The following is a 13587-nucleotide window of genomic DNA, read 5'->3' as shown; positions in this document are numbered from 1 at the left end:
GGTTTGTACTGACAATGTGCTTAATACAATATAAGAAAATGTCTCTGCCTTAAAGAACACAGAAAAACAACACATATTAGATGACCCATACTGGAAGGGTTTATTTTCCCTCTTTCCCTACTCAATCTTGCTCCACTATTTTTAGATGCACTTGCCTTAGGCCTTATCAAAAGAACAGGACTGATGTACAGTATTCATAGGCAAAATCTGAAGTTCCTGAATCTAACCAGAGCTAGATATATTTCACTAAGAATTGCACTGACTTTGCTCATCAAGGGCTTGCTTTCTCACTCGGCATCTGGACAAGCATCTCACACATTCTTCTCACTTCAAAAATCTCCAGTGCTGCAGCTAGGCAGCCTGATAAACCCCTGATCTATTCCTGTAGGCAGCTCTCTCTTCAAGCTTCTCATCTTGCTGTTAACGATGACCTCCTCTTCAGCTGGAAAAAATAAAAAATACTCTGCAATTCATTCCTTGCTCCCTAAGATGGGGTTTTCTTTCACTAGTGTTTGTGTGTCCCACCTGCAATTAAATCATCTTGGCTTCTAAAGTCACAGACTAGCGATGAAATCTCTAACAATGCAGCAGACTTTGTAAACTGAAAACAGCCAGTGATTAACATACTTTTATCCAAAGCAGCCATCATATGTGTCATTTTTTCCTTTAAATCAAACGGTTACTCTCAGAAATGAACAGGATAGAAAAGCATAAACTGTCTATAGCTTGCTGTGGGACTTTAATTTTTTTTATGAGCTACAGTGGGTTACAGGAAATGAGATTCCCAAAAGCCTCAGTATACCATTGCTTGTGTCTGCAAATTATTATAAACTCCAACTACTTCCCTAATTAAATAGTCCCTCCTCACACAAATATCTAAAAGAATACCTTTTAGTGGCGTCTTATATTTACAATGTCTTGCAAAGGTAAGTGAACTGTGGACAATATGACTTCCTATGGCAGAAGAGTGGAAATGGGCAGAGTGAAGTAAGGGAATCACCCAAGGTCACAGAATAAATTGTCTGCCAAGCCAAAATATGATCCCAGTTCACCTAGATATTAGTACGGTACTTTGCAGACTGATCAAGGAATTGATGATTTCCAGTTAAATTTGGTATACCTATATAACTAGAATTCCACAGTGTATTAAGCACGACTTTTCAGCAGAAAAACAAGTTTTCTGTGTGTAAATTAGGCAGAATTTAGAACTAGCAAACAGCTTGAAGACAGTGACTTTAAAAGAAAAAAGTAATATGTTCAGCATTTTTATTTTTCAGGCTTAAAAGCAAGTTTGAGTAGTTCTGATGACAATCACAGAGTGGGACAGATTAGGTTGCCAAATGAATTTGACAGAGAAGTTTTTTGTGATGCAGAAGGCAGAGAGGAGCCAGATTACAATTTAATTTCTGTTTAAATAAATACCTAGTGACTAGAGGCAGAAAAAAAAAGAGAACTAAATATATATAAATATATATATAATTTATTTTAGTAAGCCATGGCCCTCCCGAAACCTTCAAAACCAGCTGCACAGGAGAAGTTCCCTTCTGGATGATCTGACAGAGCACCAATGCCCAGTTTTGCTACACCTGATTTACAGTAAATAAGTCAACACCTAAATGTGGTCTTATCAAGAAGGAGGGGCCAGAAAGACTAATAGCATGTTTTTTTGAAAGAAAACCTCAATGCACAGCTTCAAAGGATCAGAGATTGAGGTAAAAGTAGATGAGAATGATCCCAAGGAGAAGGACTGACTTGCAGAGGGAGAAAAAATTATTTAGCTGGATGGTGAAAGAAGAGAAGAAAGGTTACAGAGGAAGAGCAATCAGCAGATGTGAGGGGAGATTAAGCAGTTTGAATTAACTGAGACTGACATAGCCTGATGCACTACTACAGAACACTCATACTTCACAGTGAAAGGGATATCATATAAAAAGACCAGAGATTTTATAGCCAGATTTGCAAGTAAGCAGGAAAGTGCAGGAAAAGAGGTGTTATAAAACTACTAGAGCTGTAAGTCAAGTCCCATTCTGAATTAGTAACTTTGTTAAGAAAGATTTAAGGCCTTACATTTGTCACAGACTGGATAAGCAACCAACTATTTACTTGTACTATGGACAACTGTATGCTGATATTCTTGCTGTCTTAAATAATATGCGGTTTTCTACTTCTATGAATATGATTTTTTTTATATTTTATTTTTGTATGCAAACTAGACTAAACCATCAGCCCCCTAAGGCTTTCTACAACTGTGACTTGTCATTTCTCTGTACATGTTAGACTTTCTCTTTTTTCTTCTTTTTTGAAGCACTGTAGAAAATCATTTTGTGATTTCTATTTCAAAGTTCACCTTGTTAAAAGTCTGCATTGATCCCCCTAGAGAGAGAAAGAGCACAAGAAAAGAAGAGCACATAGAAAAGAGAAAATTCAATACAAAATCAACACTGCTTGGAGACATGCAAACTGTCCTAGTGACATTTCTGACATATTTGTGAGGACACTTAACAACTTCTTTCTTTTGGAAGTTGTCATCATAGCAAAAATACTTTTTGCTTTCATTAAAATCGGAGGGTCTTGTTCTCTCACTCAAGTCAATGAAAGCTAGTCACATCCTGCAGAGAGAAGGCAGGATCACTCCTCTCCTATGACTCTCGAGCAGCAGACACAGAGACATTAGGCACCCCTGCTTGTTTCATTGCAGATACTGAGAAGTGGAAAAGTGCTCCTTTGTAAGAATTTCTGGTGTCTGAAACTAACAGAAACTCAAAATCTGCACAGATTTTTAAAGACTGGGGGAAAATAATAAAAATTAAATTAACTGCCTTAACAGCTAGCTCCTCAAAAATGATTTAATTCTCATCAATTTGCAAAATTTAGTTTTAATTTGTTAAGTTTTTTGCTCAAAATACTTCCTGGAATTACACGTTATATATTTAAGTAGGAACTGTGAAGAAGCCTAAGAATGAGAGATTTAAAGCTGTCAAGCTGGTGAAGGATAAATCTTTGACTGTTGTGCAAATGCTGGCAAGCAGCTCATTCACGTGCATTAATGTAGAAACTGATTCTGATAATACAGAAATAATCTTGATGTCAAGATGTAATCTGATATTTTGTCTTCCACTTAAAGGAGTTTGTTCTACTTAAACATAAACAGGTCAATGTTGAGTTAAAATGACGTATAGAAATTTGATACTGAAGCTCCCTCCCTGTGGGAAACAACCATCAGAATTTGGAATAGGTTTGCATTAGCTGAAGTTTTCCATCTTTTTCCAGCATTTGCATTTTGCTACAAAGTGACATTTCCCTTCCTGGGCATTTGTTTTTAATTAGGTAAAGGATGTTTGTGTTCTTCTTTGAGCAAGATCTCGATGCAGAGAAGTAGGTTACTGCACAAACAGCCCTTATCTCAGCTTCCCACTAGTCACCCCGCAGTTCAGCTGGGAGATGCACAGAGCTTTTCCAGTCATTGGCACAGACTTGCACTTCAGAGGTGCTCTCTTGTATTGCCTTTTTTTTTTTTTTTCTCCTTTCTTCTCCCAGAAATAAAGTGTACCCTTAGCAAATATGGTTGACTGACCTGAGTCAGGTGACAGCGGTTTTAATTAACCCTCATCATATTGACTATATTAGGAGATCAGGGAGAGAAAATTCTGTTCATTCTCACACAGATCTTTTATGTCACACCTTTATGACAGTAGCAAACAGGATTTGTCATGAAAGCCAAGTCCTCTGCCAAGCAGAAAAATTATCTACCCAAGACTCAGAGTAAACTGGATGTCTTTTTAGAAAAATCCCTCACTATCTGTGGATGCAATTGTGAAGATACATTTTCATTCCTAGAGTTTGGGATGACTTGGATTAAAAAAAGCAGGTGGAGATCTGCCCCCACAATTCACTTGTTAAAATTGGCAATGAATGCTGTTTAATGCAGCCTTATGGTTGCTATTTTAGAGGATCATGTGTGAAACAGGACTCTGGCTCTTAATCCATTCACTAAGAAAAAGCTGTTTATAGTCTGGCATATGGATGCTGGATTTAACAGTTCACTCTGTCACAAATTTGCTTGTTCATCAATGGTCAGATCATTCAGCTTTTCTGTGTACAGTAGAACAAAGTCCAATAAAAGTTCTATATGTTTGGAATGCTGGTGGAGACAAAAATCTGAAGTACCATGAGATACAAAGGAATAGCTAGGATGTATTTCTTTCAAATAAACTAAAAAAAATAAAAATAAAAAATAAAAACAATTAATAATAATAATAATAAAAAAAAAATAAAAAAAAATATGAACAGTTCTAGTTCTTCCTCTTCTGCTGGTAGCAGCAGCAAAGTTAAAAGTGACTAAATACACTACTAACATCTCTCTTCAGTCTTTGGGGGCATTCCCTTCTCTTCATAGCCAATGTGTATATGAAGATTCAGACCTTTTAAAACTATGGCATGAAAAAGAGTCATTTCTATGCTTGTGCAGTGGTTTAAGAGAGAATACTGGACTCCAGGGCTGTCAGTCCTCAATGTCCAAGTTCCCTCCTTTATTTCACTTCTTCTCAGACTTTCCTTCTTGGTACTGAGTTTGGTGTCTTTCTCAGCTTGGTGCATCATATTTTAGGCTGGGCTTTCCCAGACCAAAAAGCTTGTGGAAAGAAAATAAATTGAGCTGTCTGCCCAGCCTCTCATGAGGTCTACTGTATCCATGCAGTCTTTCTCTGTAAGAGCAATAATGCCTGCAAGACCCCAAAATTACAGGATATTTAAGGGCTGCCTGTTCAGCTGTTCACTAGGGCATTGCCAAAATCCACCTCACTGTCAGAACTGTTATGCCTCTTAAGTCTCAGGCTTCCAGAAATCACAGAAAAATAGTGAAAATCCTCATATTTTGTCCAAAGCAGAAAAGTAAAGAAAGAGGATTTGCCTGGAAGCATCCAGTTTCATAGTTGTTCCCTTGCAGGCACATTTGGCTCTATCATTCCTCTTATTTAGTTAATCCTTATTTTTCCTGGGGTGAGGACCAATAATGTCTGTCTTGAAAAGAAGGCTATTTCATGAGTCCCTTTCATCTTCAGAGATCAGAAAAAAATATATATATATATAGTAAATTTAGCTTCACTGACTTTCCTGATATAATTTAAAGACAGACAGTATTGTATGAAATTCTCTGATCAACTGCCCTCATCACCAGAAAGATTTAATGACATGTCATACCTCATATTTATACTTTAGCCCCTCAAAATCAGTTAACCTTGCTTTCTCCCAAAGACAAAAGTTTTTCTGATAAGCTATAAATGCAGTGATATGCAATATACATTCTTTTTTTCTCTACAAACAAAAGGAAACATCACAAAAAAAAACTTTTCTTTGCTGGTCAGATAATGAGTTTAAGTCTTTCTTTATCAACCCATATGAGATTTCAGTTCAGATAAGAGAATCTGGGCCTGAAAATGTTCCTAAAGTAAGCCTTGTTTAATTTCCACTGCTGCTTGCTACTACCCATGCTGCACAAATAGTTAAGTATTAAAAATTCTAACTCTGTCATGAGAAGATAAAATGTCATCAGATTATAAGGCTGAGGGCCTGATGTTGTAATGAGTTTTCCCTGTTCCACATCAATATACTAAATAAGTAAATATATTTTTGCAGTTCTTTCTAATCTATTGTCGTGGTTTAACCCGGCCGGCAGCTAAACACCACACAGCCGTTCACTCCCCCTCCCCCTCCCTCTCTGGGACGGGGGAGAGAAATGGAAAGTGAAGCCCGTGAGTTGAGATAAAGACAGTTTAATAAGACAGGATAATAATAATAATAATAATAATAATAATAATAATAATAATAATAATAATAATAATAATAATAATAATATGGTGATAATAGTACTACTACTAATAATATGTACAAACAAGTGATGCACAATGCAATTGCTCACCACCCGCTGACCGATGCCCAGCCTAACCCCGAGCAGTCCGGCCCCCTCCCCCCAGCTAGCCACCCCTATATATTGTTTAGCATGACGTCAGATGGTATGGAATACCCCTTTGGCTAGTTTGGGTCACCTGTCCTGAGTCTGTCCCCTCCCAGCTCTTACTGCACCCCCAGCTTGCCTGTTGGCAGGACAGGGCAAAAGGCTGAGATGTCCTTGGCTTGGTATAAGCACTGCTCTGCAACAATTAAAACATCGGGGTGTTATCAGCACTCTTCTCATCCCAAGCCAAAACACAGCATTCCACCAGCTACTAGGAAGAAAATTCTGTTCTAACTGAAACCAGGACATCTATAAATATATATATATATAATTAAAAAATGATATTAATTTTCTCTGCACTGGATTAACTTTCAAAACTAAAGCAAAAAAATATGCTTTTGTAGGTTGTCAGCAGAAGTTATAAATAAAACCAAAGACTTTGGAGAGGGCTGGCCTCCTTCCTTTCACTACTAAAAGTCTGCTGCTTTTGTCAAATTGTTAAAAATTCACCAGGTCAACACAGTTGTATGTGTTTTCAGGCATTTTAAGTATTTCTTGGACACTGGAATTCCCAAAGACTTCCTAACTGAAACTCCAGTTTAAAACTTAAAAGCAGAAAATAAAAATGATTTAGCAATGTATATATCACTAATCCTATTTGTATCTCTTTTAGGCACATAAATAATCCAGATGAATAAATGAGATTATGTTTAAAGTTCAATGTGTATTGAAACACTCACTGAATCTGGACCTATGTGAAAATGGATCAGGATCAGCAGGGAAAGGCTAGTTCAGCTTCTGCAGCCTCCAGGTAGAACTCTGTAACAACAGAAGTGGTGCACTAACCTTCCTGGAAAGATAAGGAACAATAATCCTAGGAGAAAAATACTCCAAATACATTTCTGAAACAATGCACTTTTATTTCATTCCCCAGAGTGAATTAGATAAATATATTTTTTTAATTAAATACATTTATTCAGTATTTTGAAAATCTATGTATGTAATTAATTAACAAAAGAAAAAAAAAAACTCACTTTGATTTTATCTTCATAGACAGTGGATTTCTGAAGCTTGATTGCTGTTGCTGTTTAAGACTTAGTAGAAGTCCTCCTATGACGTTTGTCAGCCTCCTCATTGAAAGGTAATTTTAAAGAGAAAAGTAATAAACCATTCTCTGTGAACACTGTGAATAAAACAAAATCAAATATAAATATGTATATATGAATAGTGTATATTTATTTGAAGAAAAAAATAACATATTTTTGTATAACTGTCATATTAATAATCAAGTGACTTTTGTAATAAAGTCAAGCTCTCAGCTGTCTTTATATTCATAACATCTCTTTGCCACAGTAGACAGAAAGTAAAGGACAGGTATTAGTAACCATTTCTTTAAAAGAGAGTATATTGCATTTATTTGACACTTTAACCCACATTTCCATGTGCCATTATCCACCTTATAACCAACCCCATGCCCAATATCTCTTTAATTTAGCTAGCAAGGTGCTATGGAAATAACACTTTTCTGTGTAGAAAGCCAGAGTAAATGACATGCACTTGCAAACAACACAAACTTCTCTCCCTTCATCCACATCAGTCATTTCAACAGAGAAGGCAATCAGGTTGTTCAGGCACAATTTGACCCTTATAAATCTCCATGCTGAAGTCTTCTAAATTATCTTCTTGTACTTCCTACTGCTTGCCCAGAAACAGCTCTCTCTCTCTCAACAAACAAACAAACAAACAAAAAAACATATTATAAGATTTTCAAATTCACTTAGTGCACTAGAGAACTACCTCTTCTTTCTGTTGTTGTTCACTAGCACATAAGATTTGATGTTCTTATGTTATGTTGAAGTTAATCACTATAATACTACTTTCCTAATATCATTACTCTTTTTATAGAGACAAGCAGAGGTTTTAGCTAGATTTCTTTCTGAAAACAAACAAAAACAAACAAACCAATGAAGAGTGATTTCTTGTAAGCTTACAAGAAAGTTAGTTCAATACAATTCTATACTAATACTCATACTCATACTCATACTCATACTCATACTAATACTAATTCTTTACAAGAATTAGTATTAATTCTTTAATTAATTCTTTACAAGAATTAGTTCAATAATTAGTTCACTAATTAGTTCAGCATGGGTCAGTACCATGTAGAAAGACTGATACTTCTCCAGACCATGGATTTTTAAAGTGCTCTGTGAGCTACATTGCAGCTCACACTCTTTATGCCTGGGATGCTCTGTAGGCATGACATTCATTGATATGTGCCACAGGGTTCATACACATTGTATATAGGAAATTCCATAAGGAAGTATGATAACGGAATGTAGTTTAGACATCAGTGGTTCTTTTTAAGTATTAGCATGCAGGACTGTGGAATCTCCATCTCTTGATGGATTTTAACAGAAAAACCTGCCAGGGATCCATGGATACATTCAAATTGACCTTGAATTAACGTTCAGAATTGGATGACCTATTGTTATCCCCTCCAAATGAATATTGCCTTGTTATCAGAAAGTACACATGTGATTGAGGGGGAAAAAAAAAAAAGACATCCGATTTCCAAGAAGTGACCCACTTTCATTTCAGTTAGTAAAACAATGCTCTAACTTAACACTGATAAATGATGAGTTTCAAGTAAAATGTACAGCCTAGACCTTATTTAGCAATTAGAAGTGTTGTTATTTTTCAGAAGACTGAATCAACTCCTTCCCAGACTGAGTCCCAGTTTCTATCACTTGCAGTTTATTTGTCAAATGCAGCTACAGTTGGATACTCTGTTCTTCCTCCTTTTCAGCCCTAAACTGTTGGCTCTTGCAAACAGCTCCTGCCTTTCAGAAAGCCACAAAGTAATTAATTGCTCAATTGACTTCATTTTAGAGGGGTTGAAGTTATTCTTGTATACTGCTGGTAGAGCTCTTCAGGATGAAAGGAGCTTTGAGAAGACAAGATAACATTATTCTAGAAGCCAAGGAGACAAAGGACCACAGTGTTAACAGACAAAGGAATTAAGTGTCTTCCAAAATCTGATATACTTCATGCCCATCATGCACTGAGACACACACTAAAGGTGCAAAACTAGGCATGCAAGCACTACAGCAAAAGGTGTTAGCTTATCATTTTCTGGATGCTACAAAACTTTTGTTAGGTCTCAGAACAAGATGTTTTATTTATGTACTGAACTTCACCATGGACAAGTCAATATGTATCAGTGGTATCAGGGGTGAGGTTTTGTAACAGTGAAATGTACTTCTGAATCTCTTTGGGTTTTAGTACTCATTGACTTGGACAGGTAATCAATTGCTACATCTCCGAAGGCCCATAGATATTGACTTTGGTCTCCAAAAGACTTTATAAAGAGTCATTTGGGGGATACATTCACTTCAAAGTGAACTGTGAACCATTAAATCTCTTTAGTAAAATGCTGGAACAAATACTAGATGTAAATGCTCCTTTTGCATTTTTAAATAGAACAGAAATGTTTGTGGCCCAAGACAAGGTTCCTAGAAGGATCCCAGGTCATTCTTTTTCTCTGGCAGATTCTTTTAATCATTATAGATTTTATTTCCCCTACAGACAAACTGCATTAGCTGTACAATACTCACACTGCTTCCCCCACAAGACAATAATATAGGTACCTCCTTAGCTTGAGGCATGGATCAGCTATGGAGATTCTGGAGAAAAGAGGAAAAGAAATGATATGGTAACAAACTACTTTGATATTTATCTCTTGGTTTCTTACCTACACATTTGATAAAAGACCTGAGGATGAGAGAAGATGGGAAAAATCTCATTTTAAATAGTAGCCTCTGTTGCATGTTACCTACTTTGCATCTTCACAGATGAGATTTTTCTTCCCTCTCCTGAAAAATGAATGATCCTTGCAGAATCTACAGGATTAGTAAATGTCGATGACTCAATTTGCTTGGCAGTAGCCAGTACAGTGGTATTACTGCCATTTTGTTAGTTCACTCCTATGAACTATCAGAGTCTGATACTGTCTAAATAACAAACCAGTAGCAAATACACTAGGTAGCAAATACACACACACATTCAAAAATGTAGTAGCAAGTGTTTACAAAGAAGAATGTAGTAATGCTGCAATATAGACTATGCTAGACTTTTTGTTACTCATAAACAGTTTTTAGGACATGCCATATGAACAAGGCTAGGCTTTATAGCAACTGCAACACATGAATGCAATGCAATTATTTTAGCTTAATTGTATTCTCTGTATGTCTTTTTGCATGCAATACATTTACTACGACACATTTATCATGTTCAAGATTGTATATCTTGCTAAATGTTTTTTACTTCAGTTAAAAACCATTCTGCTTTGAAAACCTCTAGAGTTCCAGCTTATGCCTGTGAGCCATTACCATCCATGTGGCCTTAGCCCTCCCACCACCCAACATTGCCCTTCAGTTGCAGCTCTGTGCCGAAATCTTGCAACAAGCCAGTACTTGTGAGGTTCAGGTGCCTCTGCACTATGAGCCAGGCAGGGGTGAGAAAGCCAGGTGTGTGCCGATGCCACATTGTCAGGCAGCTGATAGTGCAGCCCTGGTTCACCAGCCACTTCTTGATTCTCCCTAGCCCCCCTGGCTTCTCTGAGCCCAGTTCCAGGCACTATATTTACCCATCCTATCCTTTCCAGGCACAAGTGTTGCTGGCTCTCTCCGCCCCTTGAAACAACACAAGTTGTCTTCAGAATATGCAAAAGTCTTCTTTGTCCCAAAGGTGGTACTAATGCCACAGATAGGTGTCAATTTGGTAGGAGGGACATGGGAAGGTATATTAGAGGTAATGGGTACCGAGAGCACCGAGACCTTCATGCATGGCATAGTATAAAAATGTTATCTTACTATTAGATATGTAACTACTTTCTCATCCTGAAGTTATACTGGCTTCAAACAGGCCATTAGGAAGAGAATTCCCTGTTTCACAGAAGAGACAGCTTGTCTGTGTCACTGGGAGGCTAAAAAATGTAGGTAGATAAACAAATAAAAAGGACAGATAAGCAGGCAGGCACACATACAAATTGAAAGACAGGCTGGCCTACCCCTCTATCAGCCTGAGTACTTAGAGCCCACATTAGAACATAATTCCACAGATATTCATCAAAATATATTTCCAAAGTCAATAAACACAGATTGTTCTGACTTTGTCAGCATGTGTCCCTAGAAGTACCAGACCAGCAGCCATTTCTGCCTGCAATCTCCATCTGAGGCTGAATCTCAGTCTCTTGATCCCTTAGTTCACTGGTAGGGTCCATTGCTGCAGCCTGTGAAGGATGCACACAATGCTTCCCTTTTCACGTCTGAGGAAAATGAAAACAAAACCTCCCAAAACGGAGCCTTCTGAACCTCAGTTCCCTGTGAAGAAAAACTGCCTCCTCAATGTGTCTCCTTTCCTCCACTGAACCTTTGTTCCCAGGCTGCTCTCATTGTCATGGCCTTGGGAAGTGATATGTTTTCTAAAGGGATCTGGAGAATACCAAGTATCAGACCAGCGATCTTGAACTGCATGAAGTCCAGAAGGGAAAAAGTGTTGTTGTTTGCTTTTTGTTTTTTCTTGGTTGGTTGGTTTTGGGGTGGGGGGGTTGGGGGAGTGCAGGCTGCAGCGCTTAGAGCCCCTTTTAAACCATGGATAAAATTTGTAATGCTGCATTGAGGATAAACAGTGAAAATAACCTGAGTTTAAATACTACACTACGCCCAAAAAAATGCATCTAAGGAAATATGCACTGAATAATAGATGTACTCTGACCAACAAGTATAGGAAGTGTTTAAACATATCATCACTATTATCATCATCTTATTCGTCTCTCTGGTGTTTTTATCTGATAGTAAAAGATTTTATTTTATTAGTGCCTCTCTAATCCTACTTCACAGGTATTTCTAATCTTGAATGCCAGGCTAATCTTTGATTAGACATTCTGAACATTAATTTCCCTGTGTACCAAGGGTAATTTTTGATATCAGTGCCTGAAATAATTTCTTGTTGTTCCTGCCTCTGCATCTTGTTTTGTGCCCCTGTCATCTCAGTGTGCTGTTTATCCATTCTTTCCCTTCCAAGTCCAGAGCACCTTCCCTTTTCTCCAGTTGCCCCCTTAACTTTCTTCATAATTCTCAGATGCCTAAGATTTGCTAAATATTTTGCCATACAGATCTCTGGCAGTTCAGGTTTGTGATCTCTCCCCTGAAGCTGGAGAACTGAAGCAAATCGAATCATGGCTGAGGGAAGGAGAGCACACAGTTCAGTTCCCCTCACTGCATCTGCAAGAACCAAAATGATTTGCTGCCACACAGTGATGGGAAAACCCAACCTGGATACAAGAACAGCAGCAGCCAGAGAAATGTTTCAATGTACCTTTATTCAGATAACATCAAAGCCTTAGTGCTGCCCCATATTTCTACTTCCTTCTACGCCCTCAGAGCTCCTCACTTACGTGTGCCTGTCTGTTCATTAACATCTAATTAAGGCATACATCTGCTGCAACTTTACATCAGTACTGTATTCCCACATTAAATCTGCCTGGAGCTTTCTGTCTTCTCTTCATATTTGTTTCTGGTGCACTAACAGCAAAAGAAACTTTTTTATGCTGATTGACAAACAGAGGGAAAACAAATGCTGAGTTTTGAGAAGGATGAAAGAGCAGAATGCGCTTCTCTGTCTAAACCAATCTCTCCTCAGGGATGTGCCCCAGAGAGGCAGGGAGATTTCTTTCGATTAATGGAGCAATGTATAGAAAAGAATAACAGAACAGTAGACACCACAGCCAGGGCAGAAACACAGTAAAAGCAGAGATTTTATTTAAACTCATTATTTACCATGGGAAGCAGTTGCACTATATCATTTTACATCACTTATTCACCTCTTTATTTTTAGCCCATTTCTACATGACAAAAAGCTAACCCAATGCCATAGATTAATGGTCAAATCTGAGGTGATTTCTCAACTGCTCTTACCTCTTCATCTTCTCTTTGATCCACTAAACATATTACATTTCCTTACTTTTTTTTTTTTTCCTAGAAAATAATATTTTCCCATTATTCTTTTCTGAATCCTTTCAAATCCTTCGTCTTTTTGTTGTTGTTGTTATTATTATTATAAATTTAAAGAATGACCATTAGAACTCAAAACAAACTCAGAACAAGTGTAGCTGTCAGTTAAACAAATGAAATAACTAAAAGGAATCATGTGAGTCCACCTTCACACCATGAAAACAGCATAAGTATTCCCTTATTCATATATGACTTTTCCCTGCTAATTCTTCAGAAGTTGTATTGAGCCTAAGCTACATCAGATTGTGTACTCATGTTCAGTTGCTTCACTGCTCTGGTGCTCTTCAGTGACTGATTTCATGGAGGAAAACAATTCTGTAAGGTTGACTCACTTTCTGTGTGCCTGCAAGTACAACCTTGCAAGGTAACCACAGATATATATTTGCATCGAAGTACATGCTTATTTACTTCAGTAAGTGATAACAGCAGCAGCATCTGCCCAGAAATTGATCCAGGGGACTGTGATGACTTGATCTGTTATAGTTACTCTCACTCGGTCACTACCCTGCTTCTTTGGGCACTGTTGGTTTTCTGTAGAAGCAATCTTCTCTTCAGAAC

This window comes from Netta rufina, assembly GCF_964035555.1.
Source record: "Netta rufina genome assembly, chromosome: 3".
NCBI classification, from domain to species: domain Eukaryota; kingdom Metazoa; phylum Chordata; class Aves; order Anseriformes; family Anatidae; genus Netta; species Netta rufina.
Note: the sequence above shows the minus strand (reverse complement) of the source record.